At 39.1% G+C, this 18,394-nt stretch overlaps 1 pseudogene; it reads left to right on the top strand.

The window, feature by feature from the left end:
* Nucleotides 1–10,894: 10,894 nt before the first annotated feature.
* LOC132229710 (Y-box-binding protein 1-like) overlaps nucleotides 10,895–18,394 on the top strand; it is a 163,437-nt pseudogene continuing 155,937 nt past the window's right edge.

The raw sequence follows: 18,394 nt of genomic DNA, 5'->3' as shown, positions 1-18,394 counted from the left end.
ACATCTGTGATACTTTCAACAATAAAGATAAATTTAAAATAAATAAATAAACTCTTTACATACATTAAAAAAAAAAAAGATGTTGGGTCAACCTTTTTGTCAAAGCTGTGGTTCTATGGAGGCACTCCAATCTCCAGCAGCTTCTGGGCCAGGCTATTTGTTAGAAGACCCTGAGGCACACCTTGGCATATGGGTTCATTAAACGAGGGGTCATCAAGTCAATGACTTAAGAGGCATAGAGCTTAAAACCTGATTTTTTTGATAGCTCTCTTCACTTGTTTATAATTTAAGAAACATTTGTTGATCTCTGTGATCAAGATTATAGGAGAAACAAAGGTAAACAGGGTACCTTGTATGCAAGGAGTTTCTGATCTAGGTGGAAGGTGATATAGCATCTAGTGGGTAGAGGCCAGGGATGCTGCTAAACATATTAACATAACAAAACACAAGACTGTCCTCACAACAAAGAATTATTCAATCCAATCAATCCAAAATGTAAATAGTGCTTAGGTTGGGAAACTATAATATAAAATAAGTCATGCAAAATATGAAAAAAATAAAAGCATCTCGGGTGGGATGCACTGGGTACAGGCAGAGAACAGAACTCCTTAATCTCGAGTTTTTATATTGAATCATTGGTTGGAGGTGCAGAGGAGTTCCTTTGAAAATTTGATCCCAGAAATATAGCTAATGATAGAGAACCTTACTGGGATGAGGGCAGGAAAGCAGCTCAGACACAGCTGCTGCTCATCAATTGCATCCCTGGGGTGAGACCCATAGTAGACTTCTACTTGAAGTTTATACATTGAATTAAAACCAGGAGCATAAAACATCTACGAGCCTCCTTCTTAGTATCATTTCTTTTACCCCCACTTGTCAGGTCTTATGTAAGCACTTACATTCCAGCAATGTAAGCTTACATATCCTCTGAAGTGAAAATCTGTAATATATTTTTGCACTTTTTGTTTTTAACCCCAGGAAGCATTTTTAATAAAATTTGTTCGTGCCCTTTGGACTGCAGTCTTGGCATCTTAGAAAAGGACCAGGAATTGCACAATAAGGTAAGATAAAGACTGTAGAAGTTGGCTTTGAAAAGATCATGACAACAGCAGTCCCTGATTATTAACTATGATTTCTTAAAATATATTACCAGGTAGAATGTAATTTGGTCTTCAAAGGAGGTTTTGAAATGCAGGACATGTTAAGCAGCTGACACTTATGAAATCAGTAGTGCCAATAAATTTTTATTACATCCGAATCAGACTTCTTTAAGCTGTTGAAGATGTTAGTAAAATTAATCAGTCTACATTCCTTTTTCCAGCTTGGGCGGGTGATTAGAAAATGTGCTGATTGTCCTGTGTTTTGTTTGGCATGATCAAGGCTGCCATGAAGTCTGTCCAGAAAATATCTTGAAAAGTTTATATAAATTACATAGCCAGGGCTTCCAAATGCTAGCTAAATTAATTTTACTGGTATTTCTGTATCCAGTTTTTAAATACCTAACCATTTCCAAAATCTATATTCACATAGACCATGTGACTTTTAGTTATAAATATTCAGAAAATTTAGCTTGGATGGAAAATTAAAGTGAAAAGATTGCCCTCCAACCTTACCCTTTCCAAGACAAATGATGTGAATCATTATCTTAATTCTCCATTATTCTGAAAAATAAACATAGAGACAAGTATTATGCTGTTATCTTTAAAATAAATTTTGTTTTTATCTTTAAATAATGGACAACCATCTGATTTAATAAATGACTGAGTTTTTAATGTCCAGATGCATTTACAACTGTGGTTGTTTCTATACTGCAGTCTGTATTAAAGAAGAAAACTTAGAAATCCAAAGTTTGGTGAAATTTGTAACAATGGAAGATAATATTTATTCAGTGCTAGAAAATTACTAGGTGCCAGGTTATGCTCTCAGTCTTCTCTATCAAATGACTCATCTTATTCTCACAACGTAATGGGATAGATACTACTATTATTTTCATTTTCCTTATTTTACGGCAGACAAAAAAATAAGGAATGGGAGATGGATTAAATTAGCCAAAATAACCTTGTTAATAAATATATAGATGGGCGTTGAGCCAGCCTTTCTGTTTCTAGAGCTCATATGTGTATCCATCATGAAATAATACTTTGAAAGAGTTGTGTATTTCTTTATTCTTTCATCCAGGTATATGCTTTTTAATTCGTGGATCTTATACCATTAATTTAAGGGCTAGTGTATGAAAACAAAGGACCATTTGATGAGAAAAAAAATTCACATACTTTATACATATTATGTAGTAGGTACTTCTATGTATACTCTTTGGGAAACTAAAGAAAGGATATCTCCTTGACACTCTAAGATATTGTTGATCTAATATTAGCCTTTAATATTTTTTGGTACAATTTTCATACCAATTTTTGGCCTTAAACTTTGGGATTACAAGGAAGGCTAAAGTGGGTAAGGTGAGAGAGACTACAAAACCTAAACTCTATTTTTTGAGTTTACATGTTTAATTAAGGAGTTCCCTTTTCTAATTTCATCTTTAATAATGCATATATTTTAAATGTGAGTCAGTTGCTTGGAAAAGCAAGCTTTTAGTCACTATTTCCTCTTTCTAAGGCTCTCTCTTTTGATGAAAGAATCCCCTTGCTCTTCATCTGTCCAGATGGGCAGATGAACAGTGCTCCGCAGAGCCCTGCATAAACAATTGGAATTTGTGGTCCGAAGTGTCCAGAAATGCTGGTTGTTTTCCTAGAGGGCAGTAACAGAAGCAGGGTTGTTACTTGAGGAGTCTCTCCAGGTGAATCTGAGCTACACGGACAGGGTATGATACCTCTGGATACTGCTAATGGAAAGCCTGTCCTGAAAAATTCCTTGGTAAACACATCAGACATGAATTAAATAAAGAAGAACTAGTATTCTTGTTGGATGGTCTCAGGATTTAGGCTGGATTTAATTTGGAGCTACATGTTTAATTAAGGAGTTCCCTTTTCTAATTTCATCTTTAATAATGCATATATTTTAAATGTGAGTCAGTTGCTTGGAAAAGCAAGCTTTAGTCACTATTTCCTCTTTCTAAGGCTCTCTCTTTTGATGAAAGAATCCCCTTGCTCTTCATCTGTCCAGATGGGCAGATGAACAGTGCTCCGCAGAGCCCTGCATAAAGATCCTGTAAGAGTTTGGGGAAAATGCCACTGCTAAGTGGAGCCTAATTATGCTAGCACCATATTGCTTTTCCACTGCACTGCCATTGGCCTGTGAACTGCAAGACTGCTTTCTCCACGCAAAGACTTGCCCTCTCACGGGTTCCATCATTGTCAGGCACTTTGAGAAGGTGACTTAAGTCTGAATTTCTTTAGGAATCAGCTTGTGCATATTGGGACTATCTCAATAAGTTCATTGTTGTGGGAAGACAGAGACAAAAACACATTCAAGTTACAAGTGACTGAGTGCTATGGACTAGGGGGATTATAATGCTTACTAAATCTAAGTCTGAGACTCCCTATTTAAATTAAGTGTTTTCCCTTTTTTCATCTTTTCATGGTATTAGGAATTAATTTGGATCTTCAATTGATATTAAATTCTAACCTAGAAAATTCTTAGGGTGGCTGTGAAAAAATAGAGTTAATGCACTTTACACATGAAGCATCAGTTGTTCAAATAACGGATGCCCAGAAAACAATTGGAATTTGTGGTCCGAAGTGTCCAGAAATGCTGGTTGTTTTCTTAGAGGACAGTAACAGAAGCAGGGTTGTTACTTGAGGAGTCTCTCCAGGTGAATCTGAGCTACATGGACAGGGTATGATACCTCTGGATACTGCTAATGGAAAGCCTGTCCTGAAAAATTCCTTGGTAAACACATCAGACATGAATTAAATAAAGAAGAACTAGTATTCTTGTTGGATGGTCTCAGGATTTAGGCTGGATTTAATTTGGAGCTATGATTTTTTTGGGGAGATGATAATAACAGCACTGATGGAATTGAACATGATGTCATATTTATTTGCTTTGATACCTCAGATGCACCTGGTGTTTGTTGTTATCTATGACGTGCAATTCTGTGATCTTATTAACACAGCTTCTTAGCAGAGTACCCTCACCCCAAACCTTCCTCCTGTGCATTTTTTTAAAGTGCACATTACTGGGGCAGGCATTAAAGCTTCATGCTGCTGACTTCTGATCTTCCCAGGGCAGTTCAAAAGCACAAGTAATCCTCAGGATTCAGCCCTTTAGTCACTATTTCCTCTTTCTAAGGCTCACTCTTTTGATGAAAGAATCCCCTTGCTCTTCATCTGTCCAGATGGGCAGATGAACAGTGCTCCGCAGAGCCCTGCATAAAGATCCTGTAAGAGTTTGGGGAAAATGCCACTGCTAAGTGGAGCCTAATTATGCTAGCACCATATTGCTTTTCCACTGCACTGCCATTGGCCTGTGAACTACAAGACTGCTTTATCCATGCAAAGACTTGCCCTCTCAAGGGTTCCATCATTGTCACTCTTCTTCACTAACTGATTGGCCCATGGAAAGAATTATGGTCAAGGGGCAAAACTCTGAACAGGATAGGGACCCCAGGCTTTGCTTCCTACCATACAACACAATTAAATGGGCTTATCATGTCATGAGATGCACGGCTTTGAAATTAAATATATTTTGCCTTCTTAAAATGTTTACTATGTAGCAGCTTCATAGAAATGCTATAAAGAATGTGCAAGAAAGGATGTTAAATGTTCCATTGATCACCCATGTTACATACAATGCATTTTGCCAGATGCTACTTATATCCTTAATATTCTAAAGCATTAAGTGCTATACTCCCACTCCCAGGAATATTTTGAAGCTATTATTTCAGTTTGTCTTCATAAAAATCCTATGATCTGTATAAAAAATATTATCTTCATTTTCATATAAAAAATAAATTCATGGATTTTAAATAATATAAGTTGCAAAAATCTTGGGTAGACTTGCATGTCTTCCAAACATCCCTTATTGGCCCTTTTCACTGCAACACTGTACTCTTTAGTTTCCAAAGAATTTTAAAACACTTCTTGTCTCTCATTTTATGTTGTGTTTAAAAGAGTGCTAATTAATTGGTTTTGGTTTGTTTGTTTTTTACCAATTTTGTATAAGAATGGCAAGCCTCATAAAGCAAGTTTTTAGTTCATGAACTTGAAAATCATAGTCTGAATTTTATCAGTTTACATTTGAATATTTCCTGTTGATTTCTTCAGTGGGTCAGACTCTGAGCAGTCATAGACATAGTATATAAAATGTGACATTCAGGAACAAATTTGCACCACCAATTTCTCTTTTAAATATAAGCATTCATTTTTCTAAAACATTACTATTGAAATAATCTGTTTTTTAAATGATGATTTTATTTGGCTTTAGGGTATAAAGAGGACATAGAACTGTAATGGATCTATTTTCTATCTTTTAAATGTTGACAATATCCTAGTTAAAGCATTATTCTCAGGTATAGATTCAAGACAGAAGTTTGTGGTTGGCAGATTGTTTTACTTCCTTCGCATGAAGAGGCTCCCACATGCTGGACTCACATGAGAATTTTCCTGAACATATTCACCTCCTTTTTGGATTAAAAACTTTCATTTCTTTGTGTTTTTGTTCCTTTTTAGGTTCATTTCTTTGGAGATGAACTAGTTTTTATAATTTTATGTCTTCTAAAACATCTATTTGAAGGATTTTTAAAAACATATTAAGATATTTTTTTGAAAATCAAAGATTCATAAAATTTTTGCTATTTTTAGAATCCACAGGTGTTTTCATTTGTGACTAGACAGCTGGAGATGGAATTCATTGTTGTTATTTTGGTATAAGTACTTAATGAAATACCTCTAATAGCTATTTTGGAGTATTTATTATATGCTTATTACCATTTTAGATACTGTGAAAGATAGACAAATATACTGCATCCCATTTCCACCATGAATTTAGATGAATAATAAAGACACATACACACAGATGAAACAAATAGAAAGCAAATTCATGCACTCTATCAAAAAACAGCTATACTTTAACAAATTAGGAACTTTAGGTAGAACAAATATATGGTGCAATTTTGGGTGGCAATTTCAATTTTCTATACAGTGATCAATAATAATACAAGTATAATATGCTAATTAGACCAGATATCCTTCTGGATGTCCTTCTGGAAGAAGCCGGGGCTGTGAGGGAAGTCCGGGTCCCAGGTGGCCAGAGGGAAGGAAGGCCTATTCTTGCACAAGTTTTGTTCATCAGGCCTCTAGTATTGAATAAAGTATTTGAACAACTCATGAAGCTATGCAAATCAAGTATATTTCGCTAGACAATTCAAAGCTCTCATATTTTAAAAGAATTTTGCCAATTTTTAATTTATTCAGGAATCAAATAATTCAAAATACTAACACTGGCTTCTTTTCTAAGAACATATAAGATGGGAGTGGCACTGGTACTGTGGGAGGGCCCAGAGGCCCCAGGGCCCTGGGATGGGAGGCCACAGAGGCTTCTATGAAGGATTGGGCAGCTGGCATCCGGACCAAGGTTGCAGCCAGAGTGACGGCCAGGGCCAAGGCCACAGAGCTCTCAGAGGCAAGGCCGGGGACAAGAATTGATTCTCGTCACCAAGTTGGGCCTCCAGGTCAAAGACATGAAAGTCAAGTCCTTGGAGGAGATCTGTTTCCTCCCTGATCAGCAAGGAATCAGAACATTAACTTTTTCCTGGGGGCAGTGCTCAAGGATGAGGTTTTGAAGATTATGCCCATGCAGAAGCAGACCCACCCTGGCCAGAGGACCCGTTTCAAGTCACTGGGGACCACAATGGACATGTCGGTCTGGGTGTTACTGCCGTCTGTGCTTGGTCATCATCCTGGGCAAGCTCTCTGTTGTCCCTGTGCAGGAAGGCGACCAGGGGAACAAGATCAGCAAGCCCCACACGGTCCCTTGCTAGGTGACTGGCCACTGTGGTTTTGTGCTAGTGGCCTCATCCCTACCCCCAGAGCCGCTGGCATTGACTGAGCCCCTGTGCCTAAGAAGCTGCTGCTGCTGGCTGGTATCCACAACTGCTACACCTCAATCAGGTGCTGCACTGCTTCCCTGAGGAATTTAGCCAAGGCTACCTTTGAAGCCATCTCCAAGACCTACAACTATCTCACCCCCGACCTCTGGAAAGAGACCATGTTCACTAAGCCTCCTTATCAGGAACTCACTGACCATCTTGTAAAGATCCACATCAAATAAATAAGTAAGTAAAAGTTTTTGTGCAGAGGACCTGGGCTCCAGCTGTGGCCAACACATAATTTTATACGAGAAAAATAAAGTGACTTAAGCCATTTAAAAAATACTTACACTAGCCCTAGCCAGTTTGACTCAGTGGATAGAGCATCAGCCTGTGGACTGAAGTGTCCTGGATTCAATTCCAGTCAAGGGCACATGCCTGGGTTGCGGGCTCTAGAGATTTGATGACACATTGCTTCCCCTGTGTTTCACTCTAAGGCAGTGGTTCTCAACCTTCTGGCCCTTTAAATACAGTTCCTCATGTGACCCAACCATAAAATTATTTTCGTTGCTACTTCATAACTGTAATGTTGCTAATGTTATGAACTGTAATGCAAATATCTGATACGCAAAATGGTCTTAGGCGACCCCTGTGAAAGGGTCGTTTAACTGCGAAAGGGGTCACGACCCACAGATTGAGAACCACTGCTCTAAGGTTTTTCTGACTACTATAACCTGCCTGTGAATCCAAAGCAACATTTTGCAGTTTCAAAATATTTCAGCTACATTATTGTGAAAAACCATCTGTGAACTGATATCAAGGAATTCCAGGCAACTATCCTCTTGCTAATGATAATTAAAAACATTTGAGAAGTATGTAAAGAAAAGAAAGGGTTTTAACACAATGATCTTATAAATACAAGTCATGCCTAATTTTCTTCTTCTGCAAGCTAATGGTTTTCAAATGATTTTGCAGTAGCATTTTGTAATAAAATCTTATAGGAGCTCTCAACATATAAACAGTTGAAAGTTGAACTGTTTTGGTGGAAGCGGAAGAAAAGCTCGGTTAGGTTAGCTGCTCCCTTTCTCTGTTCCTACCACAGCAGGACTCCCAGGAACCCCTCGTAGAACTGCAGGGCTGTTTCTCCCATGGGATAATGTGTTTTCTGGACCCATCAGCCTGGGCCACACAGTTCTCTCGAGGTCCAGTAAATTAGCTCCACAGACATTGTATAGTCTCGGGCTTAAATTTATGTTTTTGAGAGTCACAGGCGGTGGAATTGAGGAACTTGGGTGGCAGTGCTAGAATGAAGAGGCCTGTTAAAGCAGAGAGCAGAGGTTGCCAAGGAGTCCTGGTGGCCTTCAATTCTCTGGCTCCTATGTTCCTGAAATCCAGCTGCCTTCCTGCCTTCTCCATTGGTTGGTAGTTCAAACCTTCCTTCAAATTCCTTTTTACTGAAAACTAGTTCAAGCTGAAATTCCTTTATTTGCAACCAATATTCTTGCCTTAATACCAATACGATGGCCCCATTCTTTTTTAGTTCTAACAACATTTATAGAAGTTGTTTCATGTGAGATAAGACAAGCATGTGTGTGACACAGTCTGCCATCACAGATGTGAGAATTCAGTGAGACAATCTGGATTGTAAAGCAATAATTTCAATGCAAAAAACTATGGCTAATTATGTTTCTGTATGGTCAGTGATTCTATAAGTCATTCTGCAGAAGGTATCACTGAATATAAACTTTGAATCTCCTAAAAAACTTCATTCTTTCCCATTTCTTTAATTTCACTGATAAGGGAGAAAGCCTAACTGACAATTCTGCTTGGAGAACGGGAGAAATTGAAGGTAATTCACAGGATATATCTTACTTAGAGGAACTGCACAAACAAAGATTTTCAGTTTGATATGTAACTGCATCTTTCTATTTTAAATTTACATTTTTTTTAATTCAATTAATCTTTACTCATTCTTTCTTTCAGTATTCCTTTATCCAACAAATATTGATTGCATGCCTATTACAGGCTATACAATTTGTGACTTGGGAAAGTTCATAGTCCAATGAAGTATATGGATGTTTAAAAACAATAATATGATGTGATAATCTTACTTTTTAATTGCACATATTGTCACATATACACATGGAAAAAATGATCAACAAATTGTTTAAGAATAGTGGAAAGTTCTCAGAAAAAGTTTGAGCCAAATCTTGGAGAGAAGACTACAGTGGAGAAATGGCGACAGTTTTATGTGGACAGTATCTGGAGATGGAATTGAAAAGCATGGCTACGGTTGTCACATGCTGTAAACATGATTTCACTTGTGTATCTAAGCAAATACTAGTTATTGCTCTCTTTACCTAGAGGTGTATATACAGGTATATCTGTCTATGAAAGCATGCATATAACAAATATGGAAATATATGTGAAAGACTGAGCAATGGAGCTTTTCAGAAGTAAAGATTACAGGATTTTACAATGGTGGTAATCATCAGTGGTTGGGGAAGGAACATCGGTGAGGGATGTGTGGAGGAAAGGAGAATATGGAGTAGCTAGTTAAAATATTCTGTTCCAAACTACTGCCCACCTCAAGACTCATGCCCTGAATGGTTTTTCCATTGGACTTTTGTCTGCCTTATAAATAAATAAAGTAGACTTGCTTCCTAAGGAGTTTTCTCTTACGCTTCCATCCTGGAACCACTATTGAGAGGACCTGGTATCAGCTCAAGTTTTGTTTATCCAGTCACATTTTTTATAAGTCCTACTGGTTTTCACTTAAATTCAAAAGTCTAAATATTTTAACCAAAGCTTTCCTCTAGCAGCTGAAGTGTGGTCTTCAGGCTAAACAGTGAGTTGTTCCTGGGGTCAAGAGATGCAGGCCTGTGCTTAAGGAATATCAGGCAGGAAGGAGAGCCAAGAGCCTAGAGGACAAGAAATATGCATGTCTCTTCTAAAACTGAAAGCATATACAATTAATGCAATTTTCAAGTAAGAAAAAGATAATCTCTCTGTTCTTAAGAAATCTTGGTTTGTAATAGTTTCTAGGGGGAAGATGACAAGTACACACACATTAAATTTCATTCAGTAAAATAACAGTAAGAGCAGATGCAAGCTACTGACTATGGTGTGCAGATGAGAGAGATGGAGCTTCTGTTCAGTCATGTGTTAAGTTCCTGACTCCTGTTTGAAGTTTGCCTAGACTGTCGAAGCAGCTCAATTAAGATCTTAGGTTCCTAGTTCCTCCATTTGTCCCTGTTGCTTCTCTATGTTATCTCTGATGACACAGGTCTCTGTTGGTCTGCATTGGTTGGGATGACCTAGTGTATGCAATTTCACACTATCATTATTATTTTACACATAGATTTAAAAGATTAAGAGTTTACAAGGATATCAGAGATTCCGTTTCTGATAGATCCTTTAAGGTGCAACTCTGAGGTGTTACTCTTAGTAAACTTTTCCCCATTCTCAAAGTCAAGACTAGGGACTGCAAGTACAGCTCCAAGGACAAATTCTGTCCCCCATCTGTTTTAGTAAATAAGAGTTTAACTGGAACTCAGACACACTCACTTGGTTGTGTATTGTCTTTGGCTCTCTTTCCCCACAATGGCAGAATGGAATAGTTAAGGCAATGACAATGTGGACCACAAAGCCTAGAATGTCTACTGTCTAGCTCTTTACCAAAAAGTTTGCTCACACTTGCTCTGCACAGAATTAGATGTTTCTCTGTCTTCTCCTGACACTCACATTATGCTTAAAATATAAATATGCTTGTCTCCTTCACCAGGTCAGGTTCCTTATGTGCTTCGGTTTTCTGTTGCTGCATGATCAGTCACTGAAGGCTTGGTGGCTTGAAACAGCCATCTTATTTGCTCACAATTCTGTGGATTGGGAATTCAGGCAGGATACATCATGGAAGATTCATGCTCCACCATGCTGGAGGCTTCAGCTAAGGTGGCTCGGTTAGCTGGGGTCTTTAATTGGGACCATATATCTGGGGCCTTGGGCTTGCTGTCAACTGAGATCCTCACTTTTCCACCTGGGTCTCTCTCCACTGATGCTTGGGCTTCCTCACAGCATGGAGCCTGGATTCCAAGTGGCATTTTGCAAACCCAGAAGGTGGAAACTGCAGATATCTTAAAGCCAAGCCTTCAAAGTTACACAGTGACTTACACCGTATCCTGTTAGTCAAAACAAGTCACAGGGTCAGAAAGAGGAGGGATAGACTCTACATCTTGATGCCAGAGTAGGAAGGTGACATTGCAAATAAGCATATTTGGAAGAAATATATTGAGGGGTTTCAATATATTGAAACATTACCTACTGAATTTTGCTTCATTCATTTCTCTATGCATAGCTTATAGCATAGTGTTCAACAAATATTTCTCAAATAAGCTAAAAGAAATGAAAGACTGTCAGATTCGTAGATAGACCTAAGTATGAATTCATTTTGCCACTGCTCTGTAACCTTGAACAATTTGCTTAAATTTTCTGACACTGTTTTGTCCCTTATCAAACTGGAATAATAATGCCTGTATTGTGGATTGAATGGTTTTTATGAAAGCTGAGAGATAATGTATTTAAAGTAGCCTGTGTAGTGATTGGAAGATGTAGATTTTTAACAAAGGCAACCCCTTTTAATAACATTAATAATAATACATTTCGAGGGAAATGTATTTTCCAAGGTTAAATTAGAGGGCATAGGTCACTCTAAAATGATTTCTCACTTTCTACCACTGCCCCTCTGTTCTTCAAACACATTAAGCTCTTTATTACATAAAGGCCTTCACATTTGATGCCTCCTTTTTCTGGATGTTCTCTCAGTTCTCAGTGGTGTGGTTAGCTGCACATATTGCAGATCTCAGCATCATTTTTCCTCCCCAGTGAGTCCTTTTCTATCTATGCTGCATGGAGTAGTACCCACCCCTCTTCTGGTTGTTTACTTTCTCATCTCCTTGTTTATTTCTTTTAAAGTACTCATCGCAATTTAAATTAACATTTTATATTTATTTTATTTATTTGCTTATTTCTGTTTACTCTCACTAAATAAAAGCTGAAGGTAGGCAGGAACCTGTCTTGTCTGCTTAAACCTGGGTCTCTGTGCCCTAGGTATAGAATGCTGGTTTATAATAGGCAATCAGTACATAATATGGAATGAATAAAGTATGAATGAGTGACCAGTTAGCTTCCATCTCTTTCTCAACTCCCTGGGCTGTCATACCTATTTATTTATTTCCAATCTCTTACTTCTCTTGAGATTGCTACCATTAAAAAAATAATATGGGATAATTAACCTCTATATACATTTTTTTAAACCAGATTTGAGGATACGGGGGCTACTGAGACCTTTATAAACTCAAGTTTTAAATGGTCTGACATACAATCTGAACAATTTCCTTGATGTTTTATTAGAGCCGGTAAATTATTTATTGGGGCATCCCTTACTGGAATCCTGTCCAAATCCCCATAAAATAGTTTTCACACAGAATACTGTACTACCAGCTTCAAAGATATAGATAGAATGTTGTGTGGGAAGTATGTGCTCCAATGCAGCAAACTTAAAAGCATGCGTTTTCTTTCTCTCTCTCTTATATGGTCCATTTCCTCCCTTCACCCTCCTCCCATCCATGTCTGAATTGAACTTGCTGATTTGGGTAAATTTGGTAAGCTGCTAAAGATTCAGTAAGTCATAGATTTTTTTTTTTTTTAGGTGTAGGTCCTTTAGCTAGTCAAATGTAAGTTTATCTCATTTGTAGCTACAAATAATAATGAAAAAAATACTTCCAAAATATAATTTTAAGACTGTTACATTTTCTCAACAAAAAAGATAGCCAACTTAATCCCTTTACCTTTTTCACCCAGTCCCCCTAACCCCCTCCTCTGATAGCTGTCAGTCTGTTCTATGTATCTATGAGTCTGTTTCTATTTTGTTTGTTATTTTATTTTGTTCATTATATTTCACAAAGGTGAAGGGATTAAGCAAAAAAAACAAAACAAAAACAAAATACAAAAAAAACAAACAACAACAAAAAAACACAATAACACAAACTCTTAGACACAGACAACTGTATGATGATTACCAAGGGGAAGGGTCGGGGGGAGGTAGAAGAGGGTAAAGGAGGGTCAAATGGTGATGGAAGGAGACTTGACTTGGGTGGTGAACATACAATATAATATATGGATGATGACTTATAGACTTGTGTACCTGAAATCTATATCCTTTAATTAACCTATGTCACCCCAATAAATTCAATAAAAAAGAAAGGTACCCAACTGAGTTGCCTCGGAGTGTGTAAATGAGAACACTGTTCCAGAACAGTTTATGTGGGTGGGCCTGCTGCCAGCAGTGTCTGGTGATCATAGGCAAGGGTCCTCTTGGCTGTTCCTGGTGGAGTTGGAATCATAGCCATCTTTTCTGGGCCAAAGGATGTTTAATTTTTTTTTAGATATATTTAATGGCGATATAGGATGACTATCTTTTGCTAACATTTTAGATAACACAAGCTATCAAAAGTGTGTACCTCAATACTTTTGTAGTAGACGCTTTATTTCCATCTGTCTTAAGCTCCCATGATACCCACATATTTTTTGTGTGTGCAACTCAACATATGAATTTTGGGTGTTCAGCATCCTGCTCTCCCCATCAGACTTTAAGTTTAACTGTACATTTTACAGGAACAGAGATTAAGTCAGTCATGTCCTTTCTGGCCTATCTACAATGATTAATAAATTGCAAGCGCTTAATAAATATTTATTAAATTAATGTATTAAAAAGTGAGGGGCAAAATAAGAATGTTGACATTTTCAGAATTAAGATCTGGGTAAAAGACCAATGGCGTAAAACTTAACTTTAGATGTCTTGGACTAGTTTTTGTACTGGGGTTGTTTCTACCTGGTGAGCATGTTTCTCCCCCAAGAATTCTTCCACTCACTCCCTTTTCTGATAACAGAGCACCCTACCCACAACACATATCCCAAGGGGTTGGGCTGTGATGTATATTAAGTTTCTATGACCACTATGATTGGTTCAGGGCTGGGCATGAACTAAACCAGGCTGCCCAAGCCCTATCCCAGGATTTTATATTTTGTTACTTGGCAATAGAAATTCTTTCTTCTCTCCACAGTCAACCTGGAATGATTTAGGTTGATATTCCTTGTGGCCTTGGCCACCCTTTCTTTTTACCACCCCTACTCCCCCTATCTCCTCTTGTTGATATTTTTCATTTATTGCCTGTTTAAAACAAATATATGTAGAAGTCTCATGATGCTTTGCAGGTGACACGTATTCTATTCTATACAAAGGAAAACCAATAAAAGCTGCATCAGAGAGACTACTCAAATTCGCATTAATGATGGGTCTATATGGATAAAATTATATGCCTACATGAGAACATGCATTTTAAGTAAAAAAAAGATACTGTCCACAGGGACATTTTTAAAATTTATTTTCCTATGAGGGGAAGAAATTTAGCGAGAAATTTTACAATGTCCATTCAGTTATTTACATAAATAACAACTCATTTGCTTGGGTCAACAGAACTATAGGACCTCCATGCCTGTGGAGTGAATTGGTTCTCTGTTTCCTAATGCAGTACCTTAATGTTTGCACAGTGGCTTCTTTAAAGAAGTAAGTCAGATTATGTGCAAAATTCCTCTGGAAGTAGTGCTAATGAATGCTTCGTACTGTAGATATCACTCCAGTGGTTTAAAGAAGTTAACATACTTTTCAGAGGTACCTAACTCCCAACTGGGGAGAAGGTTCAGTAACAAGACAATCTTAAAATGTTTCCATTACCATTCAAATACAACTGGGTGGGTAAGCGACCAGAGAATCACACACTTTTGGAGCAAGAAGGCATCTTGGGGATTATTTAGTTCAGCCTTGTCGGTTTACACACATATAAAACTGAGACCTACAGAAGTTAAGTGACTTGCCTTAGGTCATACAAGTAATGGAAATAACCATAGAACCCACCTCCTTTCCATCTCAATCCAGTCCCAATTATAAAAAATAAATGCTCCCTAGAACTCAGCTAGTGTTTTATGGTTTCCTGTTTGTGTCTCAATTGTAAGCTGTTTTGGTATTTATCAATATATGATTAGAAAGTGCTGATTTTTGAGAAAATGCAAATAATGGATTAATGTGTTTTCTCCTGCCATGGGGGTGGGGAGTGGGCAGATGCCAAAATGTTTGCAAAACACACATGTTGCTGGCCACACAGAGTGAGATCTTTGTGTGTTCTCAGACAATGATTTATGAGACCGACCTGAATTTGTTGCTTAAGGAAAGTATGAGTTAACCATAAACATCACAACAGGAAAGTCGTTCTTTAATAAAATGATACACTTTTCTTTTTATAACACACATGTGATTTGACGCTGAAATAAAATGCAGATGCTACTTTGATTGGCGTATTCCCTATTGTGCTTTTCCAAAACACCTTCACATATGGTCTGCCTCATTCCTGAGAAATGACTTGTTGTTTATGTCATACAAACAGAACAGATTGATTTTACAGTGAGTAAGGAGGATGATGAATTGTACGTTGGAGAGAAATCCTGTCTCAGCAATCTAAACACTTGAAAATAAATGTTGCCTTTTAGGAAAGACTATCATCATACACCCAGGGTCCCTTTATTTCATACCCCTTCCTAAGGGTTAAATAGATCGGCACATACAATCGCAGAAAACAGAAGGGTAGTTCCAATCACCAAAAATATATATTTACTTTTCATCATTTAAACATATCCTGAGACCTAACTGTAAAACGAATGGCAGAGTTGTCCCAAGGAACCAGCCCCAAATATCTAATATTTCAATATTGTGTCTGTGCTGTTTCCAGAATAAAACGTTACTCATCTGGGTTGGACAATAGTATTGTTTGTTTCTCAGGAAATTTTAAATATAAAGTCCTTATGTTAAACAGTTTTCCTGAGTTCTCCAACTTTATCCCTTCAGAATTATTTTGCACAATACAGAGAAAATAATGTCTGTGCCCACTCCCATGACAATAGGCTAACCACATCTATTTTTGTAGAATTTTTCAGTTTATAAATCTCTTAATCGTCCTATACCTTTCTTTTTTCATCTGGTGCTCACCACAACTTTATGATATGATATTATTAACCTCATTTTACAGATTATAAAGCAGAAATCCAGAGTGAATAGATGGCTTATATACCAGCACACAGCTAGTTCGTCTGCATCCCTATCCAGTTCTCTTTCCTCTGTAGCATGATACCTACCTTCCTGGTTGGCCTTAGATGGACCTGAAGACTTCAGTTTGTGCATTTTGCATTTAGTTCTTAAAATTTGATATTTTGAAGTTTGTTCCTCTTGCATGTCTAGGAGAGCTGGATGGATGTGGGGTGAAGATAAGATGCCGCGGAGGGGAAAGCTAACTAAGCTAGCCACAGAATGGCCCATCAGAGCAGAATCCCGATGGCGGAAGATCCCTGAAAGTTATTTATCAACTAGAGGCCTGGTGCACAAAAATTTGTGCACTCGGGGTTGGGAGAGGAGGTCCCTCAGCCTGGCCTGTGCCCTCTCACAGTCTGGGACCCATCAGGAGATAAGGACCTGCTGGTTTAGGCCTGCTCCCGGGTGGCAGAAGGCAGGCCTAATCCTAGGTGTAACCCCTGGTCGGGCTCAGAGCAGGGCCCATTGGGGAGTTGGGGACCCGCCCCCTGTCATGCACAGAGCAGGGCGGATTGGGAGGTTGCCATGACACCCTCAGTCATGCTCAGGGTAGGGCCGATTGGGGGGTTGGGGCACCACCCCCTGTCACACTCAAGGCAGGGTCCATAGGGAGGTTGCAGCGCCACTCCTGTCATGCACAGAGCAGGGCCGATCAGAGGGTTGGGGCTCCGCACCCTGTCACACTGATCTCGGTGCTGGGACGCCTCGCTGCTCGCTGATCCCAGGGCCAGGACGCCTCTCGGATCCCCTGATCCCTGGCCCGGAGGCCTCTCGGCTCCGCTGATCACGGGCCGGGAGGCCTCTGGACTCCGCTGATCACCGGGGCTGGGAGGCCTCTCGGCTGATCACCGGGGCTGGGAGGCCTCTCGGCTGATCACCGGGCCAGGAGGCCTCTGGACTCCGCTGATCACCGGGGCTGGGAGGCCTCTCGGCTGATCATTGGGGCCGGGAGGCCTCTCGGATCCGCTGATCACCGGGGCCTCCGTCTCCGCTGATCGCCGGGGCCGGGAGTCCTCTCAGATCCGCTGATCACCGGGGCCGGGAGGCCTCTCGGATCCGCTGATCACCGGGGCCGGGAGGCCTCTCGACTCCGCTGATCACCGGGGCTGGGAGGCCTCTGGGCTCCGCTGATCCCAGGCCCTGAGGCCTCTCTGCCCTGCTGCTTCAGGGCTGTTTGGCTTCACTCTGCTTGGAGCCTGAGTATGCAAATTAACCGCCATCTTTTAGCTTCTATAATTGAAACATTGTATCTTTTGGAGTTGTTGCTTCAGGAGCTCAGAGCCCCGCAGCTGCAGGGATCCTTGACTTTCTCCATCGCTAGGGCAACCAAGCCTCCTATTCTCAGCTGCCTGGCTGCCAGCCGCCATCTTGGCTGACAGTTAATTTGCATATCTCACTGATTAGCCAATGAAAAAGGTATCGGTCGTACGCCAATTACCATTTTTCTCTTTTATTAGTATAGGATGATTCACATACAAGTACACATTTATTGACTGGCACCTTTACCTTATTATCTGTGGCTAAAGCATGACAATCTATTCCTACTGAGAAGGAATAAATCCTAGTGACTAAGAATACAGGCTCTGGACCATAATATCTAAACTCAAACAAATTAACTTTCTGATTTACAAGTTGAGTAAACTTAGATAAATTTCTCAAACTCTTTTTACCTCAGTTCCTATAAAAATACTTATTTGTAAAATGAAGCTAGTAGTACTGACCTTATTTTCATGAGTTCAAATATGTATGTAAAAATAAAATAACGGTGAACTTCTTATAGCATATAGTAAATGCTCAATAGATGCTAGCTAATATTATAACTGAGGCTTCTTTCGCTCTGTTATCCTCCACATCTATATGCTTTCCAGCTTTATTTTAATGATTAAAACAACTTCTTGTTTGTTTGTTTGTTTTTGGAGGGGGCAGGAAACATTGCCAGTAACTAAAAGACTTGCAGTTAGAAAATAGGATGTTAGTAGTAGAAAAAGAAGAATAAACAGAATGTGTTAGTTTTCCATTGCTGCATGACAAGTTATACAAATTTAGTAGCATAAAATATCACTTAAAAAACCTCATAGTGCCCTAACCAGTTTGGCTCAGTGGATAGAGAGTCAGCCTGTGGACTGAAGGGACCCAGGTTCTATTCTGGTCAAGGGCATGTACCTTGGTTGCGGGCACATCCCCAGCAGGGGGTGTGCAGGAGGCAGCCGATC

Source organism: Myotis daubentonii, chromosome 3 (genome assembly GCF_963259705.1).
Source record: "Myotis daubentonii chromosome 3, mMyoDau2.1, whole genome shotgun sequence".
NCBI lineage: Eukaryota > Metazoa > Chordata > Mammalia > Chiroptera > Vespertilionidae > Myotis > Myotis daubentonii.
Note: the sequence above shows the minus strand (reverse complement) of the source record. Positions and strands in the feature narration are given on the sequence as shown.